The sequence below is a fragment of the Girardinichthys multiradiatus genome, chromosome 13 (genome assembly GCF_021462225.1).
Source record: "Girardinichthys multiradiatus isolate DD_20200921_A chromosome 13, DD_fGirMul_XY1, whole genome shotgun sequence".
Taxonomy (NCBI): Eukaryota; Metazoa; Chordata; class Actinopteri; order Cyprinodontiformes; family Goodeidae; genus Girardinichthys; species Girardinichthys multiradiatus.
In genome coordinates, this window is record NC_061806.1 from 6,498,061 (window position 1) to 6,519,029 (window position 20,969).

The 20,969-nt window shown below is 39.1% G+C and overlaps 1 long non-coding RNA gene across 1 annotated transcript; it reads right to left on the bottom strand.

Moving 5' to 3' along the window:
• Window positions 1-13,825: 13,825 nt before the first annotated feature.
• LOC124879625 lies at window positions 13,826-16,116 on the bottom strand. The gene is made up of 3 exons (XR_007041067.1): window positions 16,087-16,116; window positions 15,023-15,085; window positions 13,826-14,001 (listed from the first exon to the last, which is right to left on the bottom strand). It is a non-coding gene; the product is annotated as an uncharacterized LOC124879625 (long non-coding RNA).
• Window positions 16,117-20,969: the final 4,853 nt, after the last annotated feature.

A 20,969-nucleotide genomic window follows, 5' to 3' on the forward strand; every position in this document is an offset into this window, starting at 1 on the left:
ACTGGAATACTAAAAATGATACAACAAGTCATCAAACATGTGAGATCAGTTTGTCAGTCCATAGCATTCTGAAACAGAGTTAAGTTGTTTGAGGTGTTTCTCTTCGACCATGCGATCATAAACGTGCGCTATTGCACTCTGGATGCCTTGTACCGATTTCAGTTCATATAAAACCGTCTCTGCAATTGTTTTCACTCTGAAGTCATCTGTTTGTATGCGTCGAAGTACCAGAAGATTCTAAATAGCAGGAACGAGTTTGGGGGTCACGAGTCGTCGTACGATGCGTTGAAAGTTGACTTGGTAATAATCCTCCCTCAATACCTCCAGGCATTGGTGCTGACGCTGGCTTGGGTGGTTCGTTATGCACCCATAGCAGGTTTCTCTGAGATAGTTCAAAGAGGTTATGTTGAATAAATGAAATATCGCTGTTTTCACCGTATTGATGAGGGTGGTTGAGAACCAACCGTCAATTTCGTCCCCCTGGTTACTCTCATCCTCCGCTGAAGGCTGAGGGTCCTCCATCGGTTCCAGGGTTTGTGTAGGGGCTTCGGTAGAGGGTGAGTAGCTGGTAGCTACCTCATCCTCCACGACCACCTTCATGTCTTCAGGCAGGACATTCACATCTACAGACTCAGCCATAAATAGCGGCGATGGTGAGTAGAGGTCTGGAGAAAGCGGTTGATACATTTTCATGTTGTATCCTGTAGGTGATGCAGGACTGAAGTGGGTCTCTGAGAATGAGGACGTTGAGGTGGATGGTGAGAAGAGGTCCGGGGAAGGCGGATGATACGGTCCAATGTTGAAGCTTTCATCGTGCTCAGGAGAGAAGTGGATCTCTGCTTGGTGGTTGTAGAGATCCCTGGATGGTGTTGGCTCACTCATTCTCAGGATTCGATTCTCAGTGTCTGTGAGCTTGCTGTTATCCCCCCGTATATATATCATAGGAAGGGGGCGTGTCCTCAGAAGAGGGTTTGTTTTAGACGTAAAACAGGAAATGTCAACGTTTTTTTTGATGACATGACATCGATCCAACTGCGTGAGTTGTGGAAAAGGTCGAAAAGATGCTGTCCGATTTCACTAATCTTCTCTGCCCAAGCTTCAAACGGCAGAACCTGCATTGTCTTGAATATGCCACAGTCCTGATTGAAAGCCTTCAACACAAACAGATCTGAGGGGCTCGTCCGGTTGTTCCTGCGTCCGAAAAGACCAGCGGCCATTTGCTGTGGTTTTTGACCCCCACACTGCGCTAAAGAGAGGTTCTCTCTCAGCTATTTCAACATCGGATGTATATGAAACATTCTCGCCCGTTTTGCAGGTCGAGGAGACAGTTCATTTTCCTCTTCTTCCTCCCTCTCCTGCATTGAGACTGCTTCAAGGCTATCATTAAGGTGCGGGATTGCAAGCCTTAACACAGCCCAGTCGCTGTGGGTGAGAGTACACAGAGCCAATGATCCATTAAATACCTCGTCTTGATCCAATTGATACAGGCAAAGCTCTCCTATTTCATACATGAAAATGTAACCCCAGCTACCAACCAGGCCATATGGCTCCAAAGACCATTCTTCCTGCAGAGTGTCGAACGGGGGTCTTTGTACCCTGCAGATGTAGTATGTTGATTTCTTAGGAGCATTCAATTCACGGGATGAATGCTGGTAGACGGTCACTGGGGTTTCGCACAGAATTGACATACCTCTTGGCTGACCCAAGGTCTGATTTTCAACCATGGTTGTTGAAGTTGATGTTGGATCCTCATCATCGGTAGAGTATGTTATGATGGGAATTCCGATAGGTATCTCAGATGAGGAAGAAGATGATATAGATGATGCAGTTGCTTGTTCATCATCATCTTGGCACGCGTTATTCAAGGTTTAACGAGGCTTACAAACACAGCCCTCTATTTTTAATTGGTGCTGGTGCCATACATTTTCTGATAATACCATATTTGTCTTGTTCTATTTATAACATACACACCCCTGTATTATTATTGGTTCATTTAAAGTATGCCCCTAATGACGACAACGAATCAGCATCCACGGTTACGCCCCTCGGACACACCCCTGTTGACCCCATGACTTCCCCGCCCCCATCACCCACGGCCCCCCTTAAGGTCAAAGGTCACCTTTCAAAAAGTTTGATTAAAGGGTGTATTTTAGTCTCTCGCATTGATCTGCTGGAAATGCCTGTTTGTTCCCACCGTGATCCCAAATCTACCTTTCAACACTCCTCTCTTCTCATCCAACAGCAGGCTCTGCTCCTCTGTTCAGTTCGCTTTTCTCAACCGTTTTTTCTCTGTTTTGTTTTGGTCATTTTACCAAACAAAATCTCATTAAACAAGAAGGAGATCACAGTAAAATGCTAAGCTTTCATTTTAATTTGAAATTAATTAATGTGAAATAGATGCAGTATGAAAACAACCAGCATGGTTAGTAAACATAATAATAAGCAAATCAAAATAAAGAGAATGTAAATATGGTTACTCTGACGTTAAAGATGTGGAAGAAAATGATCTTGGCAATATCCCCATGTCCAAATTAGGAGACCTGCCACACAGCACTTCAAAAGGACTGAAATTTGCCTGTGTCCTTTGTCTCAATCTCATATAAGTGAGAACAGGGCCTTCACAATGCTTGGCTAATTTTCAATTCAAAGTCCCATTCTCAAACCTAAATGCTTAACTACATGAACTTCATCAAAACATCCAACAAAATCAAAAGAATTGATCTTCTGACTTCACCTGACATACTAGCAGTGACCATCAGCTAAATACAGGTCCTTCTCAAAATATTAGCATATTGTGATAAAGTTCATTATTTTCCATAATGCCATGATGAAAATTTAACATTCATATATTTTAGATTCATTGCACACTAACTGAAATATTTCAGGTCTTTTATTGTCTTAATATGGATGATTTTGGCATACAGCTCATGAAAACCCAAAATTCCTAGCTCACAAAATTAGCATATTTCATCCGACCAATAAAAGAAAAGTGTTTTTAATTCAAAAAACGTCAACCTTCAAATAATTGTGTACAGTTATGCACTCAATACTTGGTCGGGAATCCTTTGGCAGAAATGACTGCTTCAATGCGGCGTGGCATGGAGGCAATCAGCCTGTGGCACTGCTGAGGTCTTATGGAGGCCCAGGATGCTTCGATAGCGGCCTTTAGCTCATCCAGAGTGTTGGGTCTTGAGTCTCTCAACGTTCTCTTCACAATATCCCACAGATTCTCTATGGGGTTCAGGTCAGGAGAGTTGGCAGGCCAATTGAGCACAGTGATACCATGGTCAGTAAACCATTTACCAGTGGTTTTGGCACTGTGAGCAGGTGCCAGGTCGTGCTGAAAAATGAAATCTTCATCTCCATAAAGCTTTTCAGCAGATGGAAGCATGAAGTGCTCCAAAATCTCCTGATAGCTAGCTGCATTGACCCTGCCCTTGATAAAACACAGTGGACCAACACCAGCAGCTGACATGGCACCCCAGATCATCACTGACTGTGGTTACTTGACACTGGACTTCTGGCATTTTGGCATTTCCTTCTCACCAGTCTTCCTCCAGACTCTGGCACCTTGATTTCCGAATGACATGCAGAATTTGCTGTCATCCGAAAAAAGTACTTTGGACCACTGAGCAACAGTCCAGTGCTGTTTCTCTGTAGCCCAGGTCAGGCGCTTCTGCCGCTGTTTCTGGTTCAAAAGTGGCTTGACCTGGGGAATGCGGCACCTGTAGCCCATTTCCTGCACATGCCTTTGCACGGTGGCTCTGGATGTTTCTACTCCAGACTCAGTCCACTGCTTCCGCAGGTCCCCCAAGGTCTGGAATCGGCCCTTCTCCACAATCTTCCTCAGGGTCCGGTCACCTCGTCTTGTTGTGCAGCGTTTTCTGCCGCACTTTTTCCTTCCCACAGACTTCCCACTGAGGTGCCTTGATACAGCACTCTGGGAACAGCCTATTCGTTCAGAAATTTCTTTCTGTGTCTTACCCCCTTGCTTGAGGGTGTCAATAGTGGCCTTCTGGACAGCAGTCAGGTCGGCAGTCTTACCCACAATTGGGGTTTTGAGTGATGAACCAGGCTGGGAGTTTTAAAGGCCTCGGGAATCTTTTGCAGGTGTTTCGAGTTAACTCGTTGATTCAGATGATTAGGTTCATAGCTCGTTTAGAGACCCTTTTAATGATATGCTAATTTTGTGAGATAGGAATTTTGGGTTTTCATGAGCTGTATGCCAAAATCATCCGTATTAAGACAATAAAAGACCTGAAATATTTCAGTTAGTGTGCAATGAATCTAAAATATATGAATGTTAAATTTTTATCATGACATTATGGAAAATAATGAACTTTATCACAATATGGTAATATTTTGAGAAGGACCTGTATTCTGAATATCAAAAATGTGACATGATGTTTGAGGAAGGTCTAATTACAGGTCATTATTTCCATAGTTTCAGAATACCCAAAAAGAATTTCAAAAATGGTCTAATCTGTAGAGATGTAAAATTTCACAAAACAATCAACTGCATACTTTCAGAGAGGTTTTCAGAATGTGGTCTTAGGAAGCTATGCACCATTTATATAAACAAAGTACAACGTCTCTCTCGCATTGTCACTAAGTCCTCACTGGAGGTATGAGCTACCCATTTTTTTTCCATGAGTGCTAAAACATTTGGAACCCCATGTTACTTTATTCTGACATTCCCCTCTTCTGGTGCAGGGTCCAACCCATGCAACAATCCAGCAAAACGTTTGTACAAAAATGTTCTCGTAACCAAGATCACATAACCTAGAACCAAAGAGATGAATTCTGACATAACCATGTGTCACTATGAATTTAACGAAAGCAACATAAAGAAAATCCAGATGATTTTAACTGCAATTCAGTTCCATTAACAACTAAACACAAACTTTAATTATTCAATTCATCAATGTCTCACTTAGAAATTAGTCACATATCATCCTGATTTGTCTTGTAAGAAGATGAGTATTAGATTAATGGACATCTAATGTAATTCAGATGCATAAACCCTACAAATTCGAATCTAATAAATAATTCCCACCAAGTATAAAGTAATGACTCAGATTCTTTATCAAAAATATATTCCTTACTTTTGCATATCTTGAACTGTCAGCTAGCTTAAGGGTACCAGGGAATCTTCCAATCTAATAAATCGCCAATGATTCTGCATGCAAAACTAATTCTTCAAACTAGTTTAAACTATTTCATTAACCTTTTAATAGTAAAACACATAAATCTAAAAGTCATCCTACATCCAAAAAAACATGTTATTAAGGCAACTATCACTACAAGCATTTTGATTCTATTGTCTCTTAAACAGTGTTAAAACTCAGGAAGGGAGGTGCTGAGCGTTACCATGGAAGCAAAGGCATGAACCAACCTGGTAGGTGGGCGGAGTCAGGCAGAACTAACCTCTGATGGGCACTATGGGCGGGACCCACAGTTTCTTCATTCCAACCCATCTTAGTGAACCTTAAACTGCAAAACTGTTAACATGCACCTACCTCAGAAACAAGCTGCTTCTTAACTCTCCTGAAAACTCAAAGTTTAATCAATCTTGGATTTAGAAATATTATTCTAAACATGGATTATTGTTTCATGCAACATATAAACATACATTCATTCCAACAAAGACAAAACATCAAAGACAGACAAATGGTGAAATTTGAAGCTTCAAGAATTAAAAGAAATTCTTAACAATCTCTTTTCAGAATATGTTTTCTCAGCCATATCTTTTAATGCTATAATTGATCAATTTTGTTATGACAATCTTCAGGATCCTTTTAAAAAAATGAGTGCACATAGTCCAAAAAGATCTCAAAGTATTTAGAAGCACAGCAACAGTTTTCTCTTAAATGAATCCAAATTTACTGATGCTGAAACCTTTTGCTAATTCTTTGTACTGTAACTCTATAATAATAACTACAATCCTGAGAGTTATTGTTATAATTCTCTTTTTGTTTGGCTCAATTTGATCGCAGCTGTATTCCAGAATTTCAGGTTAAATGCAAAGAAGTATTTTAATTCAATTCAATTCAAATTCAAAGATACTTTATTGATCCCCGAGGGGAAATTAGAAAAGTCGGCATTGACATTTTTATGGTATACCCAAACTAAACAAAACTGCAGTGTTTGACTTAATCAGAAATTAAGATAAGAAGCTTGTCTCCAAACTGGACTTTTTCCCACATAGTGTTTCAAAAAGAACAAACCTCATTTTCTTTAATTTGGCCTATTTAAATTTTGAGAGTTGTGGAGAAACATTAGAAAAATTACTAGAACCCCTCTTTAATAATCCAAATGCTGATAAATGTTCCAATATTTTATCTCTTAGTTATCTGAAATCACCTTGTGTACCTTTCTACTCCTATGTATTCTTTTAATTTTTAACCCTAAGAAATCAAACAAGGAGACTGGAGTTTGAGCCGACCATCCTCTTACTGTTAAGAGGGCCTTTATTTCTTTTCTTTTCCTAAAATGAAGGATTTTACTGGTCTTGATTCTGTTATAAAAATCCTAACCTTGGTTCCAAAACAAAACTCTTCAACCCCAATCTGTGTTCCCCAGAGTAAAAATTTTGAGTATTATTGCATTTCAAAGCCACCAAATGACTGGAACTCATCATTGGCTTAGATCTATTTTAATAGGTAATAACCTTTAATTAAATATTATAATTTTATGGACCCAAAATCTATGGCTTACGGGCTTCAGGAGTCCAGGAACCACAAGTTGAGTACTACTGCATTGAACAATGGTGTTAACTTTCTGCAGAGATTGAAGGATTGGCTAAATATATTATTTCTGCTTGGACAATAATCACATTTAAAATTATTAGTTCACAGCTCCTAATTTACCTCAGATCATATTTGCTTCTAACCCAGTTCATAAGAAGCGTCAGACAAACATTATGCTAAAAAGCCAGCAGGAGCTTAGTGCCGATAGTCCGGTCACATCTCCCGGGCTAGCTCACCTCACCGCCGGTAGGGCTGGCAAGGCGAGCCGGTTACTACGCCGGGAACGGAAAACTCACACATTTGAAATTAAGCGATGTCTAGATAAATCAAGCAGATATTTCACGTCTACATAGTTATATTCCCGCACTAAAAACATTGTAGAAGTTAATTTGTGTCACAGAAAGTGTAATTTTCCACAATTTACTCACAGCTTTTGTTGCTATGGTCCGCCATGGCTTCCCCTGCTTGACCAATCCGCTTCGACCCGCTGTAACGTAATCGGTCTACAAATACGGCCTTCGAAGGATGCAGCCCCTGAGGCTGACCCGGAAGTCAGCCTCGTCGTTGGTACATTCCCTTTCCGGTTGATTTTCTGAAATGTAAATTTGTTTCGGTACTTGTAAAAGTGTTTTGCACCCCCCGGCCACCGTACAACTGACTGACCGACTGATAATATTTCTGTGTGCAAAATCTGAACCTATACTAAACTTTTTCATCTGCCTCTCTCACACACACATGTATGGGATTTGAGTGTAACATCTGCGTTTTTGAGCGATACACTGGATTTATATTGAAAGCACATCTTATGCGGGCAGAAGAGAAACAGGCCGAAGTTCTTTCTCCCTCCTGGAGAAGTTAAAGTGGACAAAGAATGATTGAATGTCTCACCAACAGACCTGAAAGGGCCTGGTTGTTTTTTGAGACTGTGTGCCATGACAGTCTGACTCTGGAGCGATTTAGAAACTGATGGGGGTAACGTACAAACACACACACATTTGCATAAATTTTTTCCTATTTTCTGCAATGAAGAACGCTTATTAACCGCTGCTCATGTGACGCTTGCTTGACGTGGACAGATATAGCGGGTTAAAATATTATTTTAGGGTTAGAAAAGTATCTTCAAAAGGGTGATAATTTAGCTCATTTGATACTTTCCAGTTAATCCTTTTAGAGAAACAAGTTCTCTTTAGTCGTGGAATATTCAGGGCCAATTATTCTAGTTATTAAAAGTTATTAAAAGCAGAGGAAGTTACAACATCTCCAAAACTCAGCAGTAACTAAGTGTTTCTATGTTATTCTCAGGACAGATCTCATGAAGGAGCATTTTTATAAAACCCAGCGCATGCGTAAAACCTGATGGGTTTCTCCTTCAGGTATTATTTTCTGTTGTCAGAGTTTGTATTCCATAAATCTAATGGGTAGAGACCTCATTAAAACAGGTTTAGTTTTACTGCAGATGGTCTTCATACAGTTTCTGACACAGTACTTACAGTTTGGTGCAGTTTTGTCCGCAAGTGTTAACTGACGCTTATGGAAAGTACAAATTCATAGTTTTTCACAGCAGCTGCTGGGAAGAGGTTAAATTAATTTCTTTCCTTCCCTCTTCTGATTCATGCAGCGTGTTGATTTACACTGTACCTTATATCAGATCCTGACAAAAACTATGAAAGGCTTGGTTCTGCAGTTTCTTTCCCTTTGGGGAAGGAAAGGAAACCTAATCAGTTCTATGCAACACACATAGAAATATTAAAACACTTGTTGTTTTCTAAGATATCACCAGCTAAAACATTTTAAACTTTTGAGAGTAATTGGTTTTGTTAAACACATTTGCCTTGGCAAGACAAACCTTTAAAATGAGAATGAAAAAATGGGTAAGCAGAGAAATTCTTGAATACAGCTGCGATTAAATTAAGCCAAACAAAAAGAGAATTATAACAATAACTCTCAGGATTGTAGTTATTATTATAGAGTTACAGTACAAAGAATTAGCAAAAGGTTTCAGCATCTGTGAATTTGGATTCATTTAAGAGAAAACTGTTGGTGTGCTTCTAAATACTTTGAGATCTCTTTGGACTTTGTGCACTCATCTTAAAACAAGATCCTGAAGATTGTCATAAGAAAATTTATCAATTATAGCATTAAAAGATATGGCTGAGAAAACATATTCTTTGAATTCTTGAAGCTTCAAATTTGGCCATTTGTTTGTCTTTGATGTTTTGTCTTTGTTTTGTTGGAATAAATGTTTGTTTATTTGTTGCATGAAACAATAATCCATGTTTAGAATAATGTTTCTAAATCCCAGATTGATTAAAACTTTTCAGGAGAGTTAAGAAGCAGCTTGTTTCTGAGGCTGCCAATCAGAGGTTAGTTCTGCCTGACTCCGCCCACCTAGCAGGTTGGTTCACACCTTTGCTTCCATGGTAACGCTCAGCACCTCCCTTCCTGAGTTTTAACACTGTTTAAGAGACAATAGAATCAAAATGCTTGTAGTGATTGTTGCCTTAACATGTTTTTTGTATAATAATTAAGGATGTAGCATGACATTTAGATTTATGTGTTTTACTATTAAAAGGTTTATGAAATAGTTTAAACTAGTTTGAACAATTAGTTTTGCATACAGAATCATTGGTGATTTATTAGATTGAAAGTTTTCCCTGGTGCCATTAAGCTAACTGACAGTTCAAGATATGCAAAAGTAAGGAATATATTTTTGATAAAGAATCAGAGTTATGATTTCATACTTGACAGGAATTATTTATTCGATTACATTTGTATGCGTCAATATTACATTAGATTTCAATTAGTCTAATATTTATCTTCATACAAGACAAATCAGGATGATATGTGACTTATTTCTAAGTGAGACATTGATGAACTGTACAACGACTGATGTCTATGTTTTGTTGTTAATGGAACTGAGTTACAGTTAAAAACATCTGGATTTTATTTATGTTGCTTTCATTACATTCATAGAGACACATAGTTATGTCAGAATTCATTTCTTTGGTTCTATCTAATGTGATCTTAGTTACTAGAACATTCTTGTTTAAACCTTTTGCTGGATTGTCGCAGGGGTTGGACTCTGCGCCAGAAGAGGGGAATGTCAGAATAAAGTAACATGGAGATATTGCCAAGATCAATTTAAAGTAACATGGGGATATTGCCAAGATCAATTTTTTTCCACATCTTTGTGTGAAGGTAGGATGGTGTTCCCTCCTGGACTTAAATCGGAACTTTTTTCTGAGGCACATGGAGTAGGATACGTTGGAATTAAACAGATGCTGGAGAATCTGAAGGAGTGGAGGCATCCTTTTATGACAGACATGGTGAAACACTTTGTGAAATGCTGTACAGTGTGTGGTCAATTCAACCCAAAGAAAACTTTGACACCGTTGCAGGGAAAATTTCCTTTAATCACAAGGCCAGGAAAGGAAATAATTATTGACTATACAGACATGGTGCAGTCAGTCAGAGGTTTCTGATATCTGCTTGTGTGTGTGGATGCTTTCACAGGATGGACAGAAGCATGGCCAGCAAAAAGGAAGATAGCAAAACTGTGGTTAAATGTCTCATTAATCATTACATTCCCAGACACGGGTTTCCTGAAAAGATAAGGACTGACAATGGAACCCATTTTAAGAACCAGGAGCTGCAACAGGTGGAGTCCCGTTTGGGGCTGAAACACAGGTGTTCAGTGAACTCAACCACAGGATACACTCCATACGAGCTGGAAACCGGAAGGAGTTTTCCGGGACAACGAGGAGCAGTTCTGACATCTATAGGTGATATACAGAATTTGTCACACAAAGACTATTTTTCTCAGCTACAGACGGTGGTGGAACCCTACAACAAGGTTCTGGGATCTGAGAGATCTACAGGAGAGCCAACAACACCGCAGGTCGAGTGGGTGTGGTTGAAGGTCATCAAGCAAAAGTGGGTGGAGCCAAGGTTGACAGGACCGTACCTGGTGACAGAGAGGACATCCCACGCAGTGAAGCTGAAGGGCAAAGGAGACACGTGGTTTCATTGGAGCCAGTGCGCCGAGGCACCGGAACCAGGGAGACCTTGGAGGAGATTGGAGAAAACACAGCTTCATCACAAGGGGCAGAATAATCCCCTCAGCTGTGTCAGACAACTAGGCAGTCTACCTTAGTTGTTGAAGAAAGAAGACCAACAGACACCAGCGCACAAGATGTCACCTGTATAAGGGACCAACGAACAGCGAGACTTCGCCACCCGGAGGACGAAAGGATGAGAGAAAACAAAAAAAATAAAATAAAATAACATTTTCAATTTATGGTTTTTACTTAACAAAAGTTATATTTTATATGTTTTTGCATTTTTACTCTTTTATTATATTCATCTATTGTTGTGCTTACTGTTCAGGGGCCATAAGGATTGTAGTGATTGAACCCAGGCAGTGTTTGTTTTTAATGAAGAAACGCAATTAATTAATAGGACTGAGAAGACATCCTCCACTTAGAAGGGGTCCAGACATCCCTGCTGAGGATCAGAAGGTTTTAAGCACCCTGAGACTACAGAAGCAGGAAATGCAATAGTCCTCAGGCAAAAGGTGAGGCAGAGGCAGCAGGGCCTAAAGCAGTTAATGTAAAAGAATCCTTCTGTCCACTCTGGAGTAAGAGGTGTATATTGATATTGGTTTAATTCATTTTTATCTTCTCTCTGAAAGTCTTAATTAAAGTTCACAAGATGATTCAATTTCAGCGAGTTTCATTGCATTGTCGGTTCCAGGCATGCTTAATTACAGTACTAGCGGCCGCACTAATAACCAAAACGGAGGGGACCGGTGGGAGCACCAAAACTAAACAGCCCCCTTCTATAGTTATGCACAGCCCGTCTGACCCTTATGGCGCCAAATTGACCATTCATGCTAATACTAAAAGAATCACGGTAGCACAACTTGACTTATGTAACATTATTAATTGTGGAACCAACCAGGTGGGTTGGCATGGTTATGACATCTATATGTGCATTATTAAGGTACAACTAGTGAAACCTTCTGCCTCCCCTCAGCAAACAGTATTTAAGGACACGGCATCACCTACTCCCGGTCCTTGGCTGTCCCTTGTCCATTATGTAGATGTACATACCATGAAGGACCTTATAACATTGGAAACAGGATTTACTGAAGCTAACCTATGGCTAGAATGGATGGCTGAGACTGCTCAAGAAAATCATTTGTCTAACTGTGTAGCCTGTGCAGCTGCGAGACCCTCCCTTTACACTGAACCTGCTCCTCTGTACCCCTCTGATACTTGGGGCTATAACTGTATGCTAAATCTAACCAAGGCAGCTACACCCACTAACTGTACCACACTAGCTACTATTTTTCCGCCCATTAACAATTAAACTCTCGCTGGACCATTTACCCCTTATAAAGGCAATGGAAGCTACAGATGTTTCAATTTTACATCTCCAAATGCTATTGTGCTTCTAGGTGAAATCTCACAGGATTGGTGTAACAGAATTGAACCAGGTTCAGACATTGGAAGGTGGGCTAGAGCTGGTTTATACTATTATTGTGGTGACAGGAGATTTTTGATTAGGATCCCTTAGGAAGCCTGGGGAGTGTGTGCTATGGTCAGATTACAGGCACCACTGATGTTAATTGGTGAAGCCATAAAAAGAACTAATAACACTCATCTACTCTCTGTCCTAACAGGTCGGAGGCGCAGACATGTGTTAAGGAAGCGTGCAACTAACTCCTTCGATCTCACGTAGAACTCTTCCACCTATATTGTTGCAATCGGAGTGCCTAGAGGAGTCCCAGATGAGTATAAATTAGCGAATCAAGTAGTAGCCGGCTTTGAAAATATCCCCGTAATCTCAGCGTTTATTCCAACAACTCCTATTAGGAGTTTTTAGTTATGCTTTTGAGAGTTAGAAAAATCCTTAAACAGTAGCTTCTAGTGTGGTCACACAATGAGTGTTTATTATTCAAGGTTAAAGCTTGCAGGTGTTTTCTGTCTGTATCGTGAGAAGCTGGCAGTGGATTAGGGAGGCATGGTACTCCTCTCACTGAAGATTCCTGAAGACGTGTGAGAAACAATTCTTTAATTAAATGATGAAATGTATCTCTGTTTCTTTCTGTTGCTGGGGACAGATCCACAGACAGAATGATTGTGTATGTGTACTGCATAGCAGCGTGGGGTATAAAATGTAATGTGGCACACCCCCAGAGAGACAACACACAGACGTTTCCAAGTACCAGTGTAAGTGTGTGTCTCCTCTCTGAATTCAGACTGGTTTTAATAAACTTATGGAAACGTACAACTGATCTCTGACTGAGGATTGTCCTTTGGGGTGTCAAATTAAAAGAGTCGGGGAGAGGTGAGGAGTTATTCACCATAACCTGGAGGAATTACACACATTTAGAATAAATCACACGGAGACAGCTGTATTAAAAATACATGGACCAGGGAAGCTCTCGTTATCAGACCACACACCGAGACGACTTCGGAGCTTCTCCCTGGGCTCATTACTTTTATTAAAACACACATGAAACTGGGCAGCGCCCTGTTTACAGTTTTTTCTTACATATAGTCACGTATACACATTTTCCTGCCTACCATATTAGGACATGTTCCTGTCTTCCAGCACCTGCACTCATATCTACTGATATAAGCAGGGAGTAAGTCAGTCTCCACTTTTTTCACAAACTCCTTCAACTCTCCGTATTTTCTGCTTCATCACACTCAAGGCCAAGTTTTGTGCAATAACAATTCTGCAGACCACAATGTCTTATACTAACACAGGTTATACATTTTATTTCCCACACTGGTTATGAACATAGTGATAATGATGCACACATAATATATCTCCACAATTTCCCCCTTTTGAAGTCACCTATGTGACTTCACCACTACTCGGAGATGCTAAATAAAAGATTTTAACAATCATTACAACCTGTGGAGCAGAAGGAAATGTTTGTCATCATGCTTTTTGACCCTGCCTCCAATGCCACGCCATGTGCCCAGGGACTATTGCCTGTCGGGCCTTTGTAGTCCCAAGGATGCTTACAACCTTCTAAATCTTGACAGGGAGCATTGACCCCTCTAACTGGAGGGTGTCGATCTGTGCTTTATTCCATAGTCTGTCCAAATATGCCAATATAATATTCTACCATCCTTCTGCTCCCTAGACAGTAATACATATCAGACGCCCTGTAACTTACTCTTACGGGTTCATCTTTGTCCTCCTCCTCGTTAGCATCCACAGGTAACCATAATAGCTACAAAAACAGCAATGGATATAAACAATGACATAATCAACCCTTTCCAGTGTCCAAACATGCCCGTCATCCAGTCTTCTAACGGATTGTCTAGTCCTGAGTGCTCATGCATAGTGGCTGAAAGTGTTTTTAATCCTTCTAAAGCTTTTGAGACGGAACCATCAGGTGCGGTATTATTGGGAATAAAAGTGCAACACATATCCCCAAACATCGAACAGACGCCCCCTTTTTCTGCTAACAACATATCTAATGCCATTCGGTTTTGCACAGCCATGATGGAGGTTGGTGCCAATTGTTCAGACAGGCCTTCTACTGCATCCCTTGTTAAGTTAGCTAGACGTAAAACATTGTAATGGATGTAGTTGATGCGGTCTACGTTTTTATTGGGAGTAACAGGGAACAAAGCTGTTATAATGGGGATGTTTTCAAAGCCTGCTGAGACTTGATCCGCTAATTTATATTCATTAGGTATGCCTTGAGGAACTCCTATTGCATCAATGTAAGTGGGTGAGTCTTTGCTTAAGTCAAAGGTGTTTGCGCTCCGTTTTATGATATGTCTACGCCTTCTCCTAGTTAAAGCTGTGCTTTGGGCGTGTGTTGAAGGAAGATACTTAAGGTCTTTTCCTAACAAGAGGAGAGGTGCCTGCAACCTAACCATGGCACACACTCCAATAGTATTATTTTGGATCCTAGTCAGAAGGCGGTGTCCTCCACAATAATAATAAAGTCCTGATCTTGCCCAAGGACCTATCACTGAGCCTGACACCGTGGAGTTGCACCAATCGCGAGGAATTTCCCCAACATTCACCTGCGGGGTTTTGGAAGTGAAGTTAAAGCAAGTGTATGTGCCATTTCTCCATAGAGGGGTAAAAGGGCCAGCCCTGGTTTTGTTGACAATGGGTGGAGCACTGCGTTTTGATACTTTATTGTCTGGATGACTGGAGCATCCTTGGAAAGGAAGTTCACAATACAAATCTAGAATCAATGTAACAATGAAAAATGATAAAACACCTATACCTACCATGACCCAACCCTTAAGGGGCCTGGGTCCTAGATTTTCACCTCCCATTCGTTTCGAAGGTACCTGCAAAGGAAGATGAGGATTAACAATATGGTGAAACACAAAAGACCTTTTTATTATTATATTTTAAAAGTTCAGAGTGTTCAGTTCAGTCTTCGGTGGGAGAGCAGGTACGACCACCAGTGAAAGAGAGGAAAGCTCGATCACATCCGCCTCTTCTGTGTGATGTCCTGGTCTTCACTCACAGGTGTAGACTGACCTGGAGCTAAGTGGTCTCACCAGGAGATTATTCTGCCCATATTTGGTGGGACCACTGATCTGATGGTGCACCTAAGGTGTAGACTAACCTTTAGATGTAAATTAACGCTTTCTCACCCTAGGGGATTATTCTGCCCCTTGAATTGGGTGAGAAAGAATTAGTTTATTTACAAAATGAGATCTATTATCTGACCTTATAATCTGTGGGATACCATATGTGGGGAAGAAATGTGTAACTAGGTTAATTTATTACCACTAGGCAATATTTTTTCCCCCGTGTTTGCAACAAATTATGTATGATCTGCAAAAATTCTTTGCATAGTCAGAAAAATTTATAGTGTAGGATTAATGCTTTACCAGATGTGACATATATATACCCCCCTTGACACATGGGTCTTCCCAATGTGTTACTGTAGCTGCTGTCCTTATTACATTTAAAAATGAGATCACTATTTTTGGTAGTTGCTATTATTTTAAATAGTGCTTGGTTTAGTTCTTATTAAAAATAAAAACTCACTCACTGATAAACACAAAAAATTAAGGGCATATTATATCTTATAATCTTAGTTTATCTTACCCAGTTTTATAGATACAACATACAGTTTCAGTCAACTTTGTATTTAATTCAAGTAACTAAAGTTTGTTTCAATTAACTCAAGTTTTCTCTATTTCAGTCCAGTCCAGTAATTCTGTTAAGGTTCATTTCATCTTATGTTAAGTTTGAGTCTAATTCGATCATTTTGAACCAGTCTGGAAAAAGTCTAAACGTCTGTTAAAATCTTTTTGTTTTACCATAGAGAACTGACCTAATATTATTATGGTACTGTTGAGGACTCTAATTTTTTACATAACATGAAACAGACATTTATTTCACAAAAACAGAAAGTCAAACACAGACATTTGGCCACATGAAAGTTTAAATAACCTGTTTGTAAAAGAATTGTGAGAAATTGAAGACGGGTCTATGAACTTTCTTATGGTTATATGGTTATCAGTATTTTTAATACAGGTAGAACCTTTACTATCTTTATATGATTCTTCGGAAAAGATTCTGGAAACCTTATTAAGATATAAGTTTGGCAAAGATCATCAGAACATCAGACCTTTATTAGCACTTTTAAAGTCCCTCAAAGATGCATTACAATGAAATCAGTCATTCCCATTCACACACATTCACACACTACTTACTTATTTCTCTGTCAGAGTCATTTTATTTGCAAAAATTTGAACATAATTTGACTTCTATTATTCTTAAAATGTACATCGTTTCCTCATCCCCCCTTTTGTTTCCACTAGGTCTGTTTTGAACGCTTCAATTCTTTTTTATTCACCAAGAATCAATAAGGTGGTCTTAGTGGGGTCCACCTTAAAGGTGTTGTCTGTTGGGTGTCATGTTATCATTGTCAGGTCAATGAGGTTCATTCAATTCAATTCAATTCAATTCAAAGATACTTTATTGATCCCCGATGGGAAATTAGAATTCCAGTACAACCCATCCAAACATACATCATGACACAAGACAAGGGGGGACGGGTCACCGAGGCTTTGCTGCCCACTCACAGTCGCTGCCCTTCATAGGTCAGTCAGAACCTTGGTCATTTGGTCTGTGCACATAATGTTTCATAGATCCAGCCAATGATTAGTCAGCAAAACTTCCACCTATAGGAGAAAATTGATTGTTAATGAATGAGCTGCATTTCCTAGGAACACTGTCTTCCTCCTGGATGAGCATCACCTGTTGAAAAACTTTCATCATTGTTTGTTTCACATATTCAATCAGATCTTTATATTATATCAGTAGGTGAAGTTGTTAGTATCTCATGTAGACTGACATATACTGTTGCATTTGGAGAGGATCTCAGATTAAATAAATGTAGTTAGAGCTTCAATTCAGGTTAATTTTGTGTCTGCAGACTTTAGCCAATTTTTCTTTTTTTTTTTTTATACATAAAGAGCAAGATTCAAAACATTTTCAAAAGGCAGATTGTGGCAGAATGTAGACAAAACTGCTTATTGATTGACAAAATAACATTCAAGCACACAATCACCATATCGAAGGCTCTACTTCTAGAGAATCACTAAACTTCTGCGGTCCAGTTTTGGCCCGCAGAACTTGAGCCTGACACATGCAGGGTAGAGTTACAATCCCCATCTCTCAGCAAAGACAGGCTTCTGCTATTTGCAGAAGTTTTATCTTTGTTTTCAGGCAGCTGCATCTCCCTGTCAAGGTCGCCTCACATCGCTGAAAACTAACTTCTCTCAAAAAGGAAAATCAAGAATGCACTCAATCTGAGCCAAATATGGAATTATTTCCCTGTGAAATGAATCTTTTGCATTTTATCTTGGTATTGTTGGTAGTATAACATTTAGCAACCTAAAGAGTTTTTACACCTTACAAAAGTATTCACACTTACAAATGTTTTCTCACCCTAACAAGTTTTTGCACTCAAAAACGTTTTCGCACTCAAAAAGTATTAGCGCTCAGCAAAGTATTGGCATGTCTGGAACTGTCAGTTAGCTTAATGGCACCAGGGAAACTTTCAATCTAATAAATCACCAATGATTCTGTATGCAAAACTAATTCTTCAAACTAGTTTAAACTATTTCATTAACCTTTTAATAGTAAAACACATAAATCTAAATATCATGCTACATCCTTAATTATTATACAAAAAACATGTTAAGGCAACAATCACTACAAGCATTTTGATTCTTTTGTCTCTTAAACAGTGTTAAAACTCAGGAAGGGAGGTGCTGAGCGTTACCATGGAAGCAAAGGTGTGAACCAACCTGGTAGGTGGGCGGAGTCAGGCAGAACTAACCTTTGATTGGCAGCCTATGGGCGGGACCACAGTTTCTTCATTCCAACCCATCTTAATGAACCTTAAACTGCAAAACTGTTAACATGCACCTACCTCAGAAACAAGCTGCTTCTTAACTCTCCTGAAAACTCAAAGTTTAATCAATCTTGGATTTAGAAACATTATTCTAAACACGGATTATAGTTTCATGCAACAAATAAACAAACATTTATTCCAACAAAACAAACAAAACATCAAAGACAAACAAATGGCCAAATTTGAAGCTTCAAGAATTCAAATACATTTTTAACAATCTCTTTTCAGAATATGTTTTCTCAGCCATATATGTTTATGCTGTAAATGATAAATTTTGTTATGACAATCTTCAGGATCCTTTTTTAAGATGAGTGCACAAACTATTTAGAAGCACAGCAACAGTTTTCTCTTAAATGAATCCAAATTCACTGATGCTGAAACCTTTTGCCAATTCTTTGTAATGTAACTCTGTAATAATAATAACTACAATCCTGAGAGTTATTGTTATAATTCTCTTTTTGTTTGGCTCAATTTAATCGCAGCTGTATTCAAGAATTTCTCTGCTCAGGTTAAATGTAAAGAAGTATTTTAAGCCGGCGTTGACATTTTTATGGTATACCCAAACAAAACAAAAACTGCAGTGTTTGATTTAATCAGAAATTAAAATAATAAGCTTGACTCCAAACTGGACTTTTTTCCACATAGTGTTTCAAAGGGAAGACACACATAATTTTCCTTAATTTGGCTATTTAAATTTTGAGAGTTGGGGAGAAAATTATTACTAGAACCCCTCTTTAATAATCCAAATGCTGATAAATGTTCCAATATTTTATGATTTAGTAATCTGAAATCATCTTGTGTACCTTTGTACTCCTATGTATTGTTTTAATCTTTAAACCCTAAGAAATCAAACAAGGAGACTGGAGTTTGAGCCGACCATCCTCTTTAGTATTGAGAGAGCCTGTATTTCTTTTTCTTTTCCTAAAATGAACAATGATGTTAACTTTCTGCAGATTGAAGAGAGGAGTGGCTAAATATTCCCAGACCTGTTAGTGTATTATTTCTGCTTGGACAATAATCAGATTTAAAAATCACTAGTTCACAGCTCCTAATTTACCTCAGATCATATTTGCTCCTAACCCAGTTCATAAGAAGCTTCAGACAAACATTATGCTAAAAAGCCAAAAACAAAACAAAAATACAGATCTGTTTTAAAATAAAGAAAAAGCATGCTTAAGAAACTTGGTACTATGGTGGAAAATAACTCCACAGTTCTGAGGGCATTTTCTATGCAGTCTTTTAGGAGATTAGTTAAATTTTTGTGTGGTACCACTGTCCAATCAGAATCTTTCTTACCTTCAAAAATAACCCAATTTTTTCATTAAAGGTTTGTTTTGCCAAGGAAAATGTGTTTAACAAAACCAATTACTCTCAAAAGTTTTAAATGTTTTAGCTGGTGATATCTTAGAAAACAACATGTGTTTTAATATTGCCATGCACACATTCCAGCTCGTACTTCCTCAATTCAACAGCACTATCAGTTACAGACACTCGCACACAGGAAATGCAGAAATATGCAGAAACAATCCACTACAAGCCACTTCACCCTATATTCAATAAATGCATTTCATTTTCCCTCAAATAATCAAAAATCCAACCGCATTTTTAAGTCAGAATGTGTGTTGAAAGATTTAACATGGACTGCACTCCCAGTCAGTTGTGTAATTCCTCCGTGTGACCACTAGATGGGACTCTAACCCTTCATAAGATTTCTGAACGAACCTGTTTTAAAAAAAAAAATCAGATGAAGTTCTGTCAATACTTTGTGTTTTGCCAGAAACACGGGACTTGAACCCAGCTTTGTCTTATTAATTCGTCAATTAATAAGTGGAGACGCCACGCTCAGCAATATAAGGACTTTAACCTTTGGCCTTTGACCTAAAAGGACTTTAACCTTTCGCCTTATTTCAGCTTTTCATATCTGACTCAATTTTAACACGTCCAGTTAACGCACAGTCTTTTACAGTTTTGCAGAGTAAAATGACATTGAGAATGAACTGACACCTGGATAATTTAGGCTATACATAAATTCAATCGGCAGACTTTAATAAAATAGGCTCTACCTGACCTTTTAGAAGATGTAAATGGGCGCCCGGTGTCAGAAGATCTTGTCTGTCACTCTCTGTTGTCCACGTCGGGGGTCACCAAATTGTTGAAGTTCCTCTTTAAAGAGGAACTTCTGCGCGTTCGTTTATTCACCATAACCTGGAGGAATTACACACATTTAGAATAAATCACACGGAGACAGCTGTATTAAAAATACCTGGACCAGGGAAGCTCTCGTTATCAGACCACACACCGAGACGACTTCGGAGCTTCTCCCTGGGCTCATTGCTTTTATTAAAACACACATGAAACTGGGCAGCGCCCTGTTTACAGTTTTTTCTCACATATAGTCACGTATACACATTTTCCTGCCTACCATATTAGGACATGTTCCTGTCTCCCAGCACCTGCACTCGTATGTACTGATATAAGCAGGGAGTAAGTCAGTCTCCACTTTTTTCACACACTCCTTCAGCTCTCAGTATTTTCTGCTTCATCACACTCAAGGCCAAGTTTTGTGCAATAACAATTCTGCAGACCACAATGTCTTATACTAACACAGGTTATACATTTTATTTCCCACACTGGTTATGAACATAGTGATAATGATGCACACACATAATATATCTCCACAACGGCCAGTAAAGTTTTCCTACCTCAACAAAAGGCACACCAACACCAATTAGATCCAATAACTTCTCATACTGTGGACATCTGGTTTGAAAGGATAAAACAAAATGGACTGG